Below are 4,473 nucleotides of genomic sequence, written 5' to 3'. Positions count from 1 at the left end.
CGTGAGGCGAAAATTTGGTTTTGTGAAAACGAAAAAAATGCCGCCAAAAGGGGGTGACCGGTCAGACGCCGACTCCACCGATTACTCCCGCACTCACCCGTCACTAAAGACAAACAACAACAACAACATCAAATATACAACGAGAATCGCAGGGAGGGTTATGCGAGTGTGGTTGCCGACGTTGCCCCAACTTTGAACACACTCACAGCCAATTCGTCAGGTTTTATTAACGCGATCTGACCCAACAAAACAACAACAACAACAACCTATGTAATGGATGATATTGGTCGCGAAAGCGATAAACTGACACACACACAGAGAGAAAGAAGCGCCACGCGACGGTGGCCCCGCAAGTACAACAACAACGACAACAACAACAACAACGACAACAACAACGACAACAACAACGACAACAACAACAACGACAACAACAACAACAACAAAATCCGCCCAGAGAAATGACGCCCCGTGGTGAAGCCCTGGGGTGGCACGGGCCCTGGGGTCAGGGGTCAGATGGACCCCTCGCCCTCAGCCCCCCCCCCCTCACGGCCCCCTCACAGCCCCCCTCACGACCCCCCCCCTTTTCATCGTAGCTCGGCGCCTGGGCCCCCGCTGCCCCCCACCCCCCTCACCACTCCACTCCTCACCACACCACTCCTCACCACTCCACTCCTCACCACTCCTCACCACTCCACTCCTCACCACTCCTCACCACTCCTCACCACTCCACTCCTCACCACACCACTCCTCACCACTCCTCACCACTCCACTCCTCACCACTCCTCACCACACCACTCCTCGCCACTCCTCACCACATCACTCCTCACCACTCCTCACCACTCCTCACCACTCCACTCCTCACCACTCCTCACCACTCACCACTCCACTCCTCACTACTCCTCACCACTCCTCACCACTCCACTCCTCACCACTCCACTCCTCACCACTCCTCACCACACACACTCCTCGCCACTCCTCACCACATCACTCCTCACCACTCCTCACCACTCCTCACCACTCCACTCCTCACCACTCCTCACCACTCACCACTCCACTCCTCACTACTCCTCACCACTCCTCACCACTCCACTCCTCACCACTCCTCACCACTCCACTCCTCACCACTCCTCACCACACCACTCCTCACCACTCCTCACCACACCACTCCTCGCCACTCCTCACCACATCACTCCTCACCACTCCTCACCACACCACTCCTCACCACTCCTCACCACTCCACTCCTCACCACTCCTCACCACTCCTCACCACTCCACTCCTCACCACGCCTCACCACGCCTCACCACTCCTCACCACACCACTCCTCACCACTCCTCACCACTCCTCACCACTCCACTCCTCACTACTCCTCACCACTCCACTCCTCACCACTCCTCACCACACCACTCCTCACCACACCACTCCTCACCACTCCACTCCTCACCACTCCTCACCACACCACTCCTCACCACTCCACTCCTCACCACTCCACTCCTCACCACTCCTCACCACACCACTCCTCACCACTCCACTCCTCACCACTCCTCACCACACCACTCCTCACCACTCCACTCCTCACCACTCCACTCCTCACCACTCCTCACCACACCACTCCTCACCACTCCTCACCACTCCTCACCACTCCACTCCTCACCACACCACTCCTTACCACTCCTCACCACTCCTCACCACTCCACTCCTCACCTCACCACTCCTCACCACTCCTCACCACACCACGCCTCACCACTCCTCACCTCACCACTCCTCACCACGCCTCACCACTCCTCACCACTCCTCACCACTCCTCACCACTGCCCCCTCTCTCCCTCCCTGGCTCGGCGTTCCCCACAAGGAGTCCCCGCCGCCAACTCATCAGCGACACCAAAGACAAAGATCCCCCCCCACCGTGTAGCCTCAACGCACTGTTGGGGCAAGTGCTGTTAGCGAGCACCTATGAAGGCCGGCACTGTGGTACACGAGGGGCTGGGTGGCCAGCACCACGCCCGGCCGCCTTTGTCTCCCCAGTGCTAGCGATGTTTACTGCACACCGCACCAGGTGCTCACGTTTGAGGCCGAGTCGACCTAGGGGAGGCCCCGGGACCGCTCCAGATAATCGTCGCTGGTTATTGGCGCCCGCGAGCGGGAATGGGACTCGGGGTTCCCCCGTCAGCACCGTCACCACGCACGCATTTGAGTCGTGCCCATGGTAACAGCTGTTGTTGTTGTGGTTGATGACCCGATGTACACAAACCATCGTCAGCCCCCCACCCCCACCCCGCCCGCTCAAAAGTCAAAACAAACTCATTCCACAACAAATGTGCCCGATACAGCGGGGGCCGCGTCGCAGTCTGGAGTGCCAACGCACTGTGATGAACTGTTACATTAAAAGTGTCAATCTCCCTTTATTGCTTCCGGTTACTAATTGCCCGCGTCGCCAGCAAGAAGATTAATTAGCCGAGGGGAGGGGGTGGAGGTGAGACGCGGGGGGAGGGTGTGGGGTTAGGGGAGGTGACAGTGATGGAGCCACTGTGCATCGTGACTGTGTGTGTACAGGTGAGTGAGTGTGTGTACAGGTGTCTGTACAGGTGAGTGTGTGTGCACAGGTGAGTGAGTGTGTGTGTACAGGTGTCTGTACAAGTGTGTGAGTGTGTGTGTACAGGTGTGTGTACAGGTGTGTATACAGGTGTGTGCACAAGTGAGTGTGTGTGTGTGTGTACAGGTGAGTGTGTGTACAGGTGTGTGTGAGTGTGTACAAGTGTGTGTACAGGTGTGTGTACAGGTGAGTGTGTGTGTACAGGTGAGTGTGTGTACAGGTGTGTGTGAGTGTGTACAGGTGAGTGTGTACAGGTTTGTGTACAGGTGAGTGTGTGTGTGTGTACAGGTGAGTGTGTGTGTACAGGTTTGTGTACAGGTGAGTGTGTGTGTACAGGTGAGTGTGTGTACAGGTGAGTGTGTGTGTACAGGTGAGTGTGTGTGTACAGGTGTGCGTGAGTGTGTACAGGTGAGTGTGTACAAGTCTGTGTACAGGTGAGTGTGTGTGTACAGGTGTCTGTACATGTGTACAGACTTGCCGATGACTGGTACCAGCGGCGTCAAGATCGGCGTCTGTGGAGGAGGCTCGTGAAGGACGCTACTGGGCAGTTGGAGGCAGTCGCCTTCCAACAACAACGGAGGGCGGAGGAGCGACGCTCACAACAACGAGCGGAGCGCCGGGTGGCTAAAGCACAGCAAGTTGGCACAGTAGGGGGCACAGGTGGTGCATCAGCCAGTCATCTCGGTCATCTCAGTCAGTCGACCCGTGGCACCTGCTGGGTCTGCCCCGTGACCTCCTGCCAGCGGGCGTTCGACACTTCACGTGGCCTCAAGGTGCACATGGCCTGGCACAAGCGTCATGGTGACGTCACCGCCACTTAGTGGCGAATGGCGGTTGTTGTTGTTGTGTGTGTAAGAGTGAGTGAGTGTGTAAGAGTGATTGTGTAAGAGTGAGTGAGTGTGTAAGAGTGAGTGTGTAAGAGTGAGTGTGTAAGAGCGAGTGAGTGTGTAAGAGTGAGTGTGTAAGTGTGAGTGTGTAAGAGTGAGTGTGTAAGAGTGAGTGAGTGTGTAGGAGTGAGTGAGTGTGTAGGAGTGAGTGTGTAGGAGTGAGTGAGTGTGTAGGAGTGAGTGAATGTGTAAGAGTGAGTGTGTAAGAGTGAGTGTGTAAGTGTGAGTGTGTAAGAGTGAGTGTGTAAGAGTGAGTGTGTAAGAGTGAGTGTGTAAGAGCGAGTGAGTGTGTAAGAGTGAGTGTGTAAGTGTGAGTGTGTAAGAGTGAGTGTGTAAGAGTGAGTGAGTGTGTAGGAGTGAGTGAGTGTGTAGGAGTGAGTGAATGTGTAAGAGTGAGTGTGTAAGAGTGAGTGAGTGTGTAAGTGTGAGTGTGTAAGAGTGAGTGTGTAAGAGTGAGTGTGTAAGAGTGAGTGTGTAGGAGTGAGTGAGTGTGTAGGAGTGAGTGAATGTGTAAGAGTGAATGTGTAAGAGTGAGTGTGTAAGAGTGAGTGTGTAAGAGTGAGTGTGTAAGTGTGAGTGTGTAAGAGTGAGTGTGTAAGAGAGTGAATCCCATGCGCATTGTCATTCCGCGCGGGTCTCGCGCAGCCGGAGGGGGAATCAATCAGCCCCCGGACTCGCAACGATTTCCTGTCCGGGGCCGTGGGGAAAACCTGGCACGGAGCCACTTCGCGTGGGCTGGATTGGTTCGGATCTGGATCGGGTTGGATCTGGTTCGGATCTGGTTCGGGTCTGTTTGGGTCAGGTTGGGGCAGATCCGCAAAGAAACCCGGCACGGACTTCATTGGTTCGGATCTGGATCTGGTTCGGATCTGGAACTGGATCGGATCTACATCGGCTCGGATTGGGTCACGTCATGCACAGTCTGGGGCGCGAGGGAACCCGGCACGGAGCCGTACCGCGTGGAATGGATCTGTTCGGAGCTGGACCGGATAGCA

Source organism: Lampetra fluviatilis, chromosome 37, assembly GCF_964198595.1.
Source record: "Lampetra fluviatilis chromosome 37, kcLamFluv1.1, whole genome shotgun sequence".
NCBI classification, from domain to species: Eukaryota; Metazoa; Chordata; class Hyperoartia; order Petromyzontiformes; family Petromyzontidae; genus Lampetra; species Lampetra fluviatilis.
Note: the sequence above shows the minus strand (reverse complement) of the source record.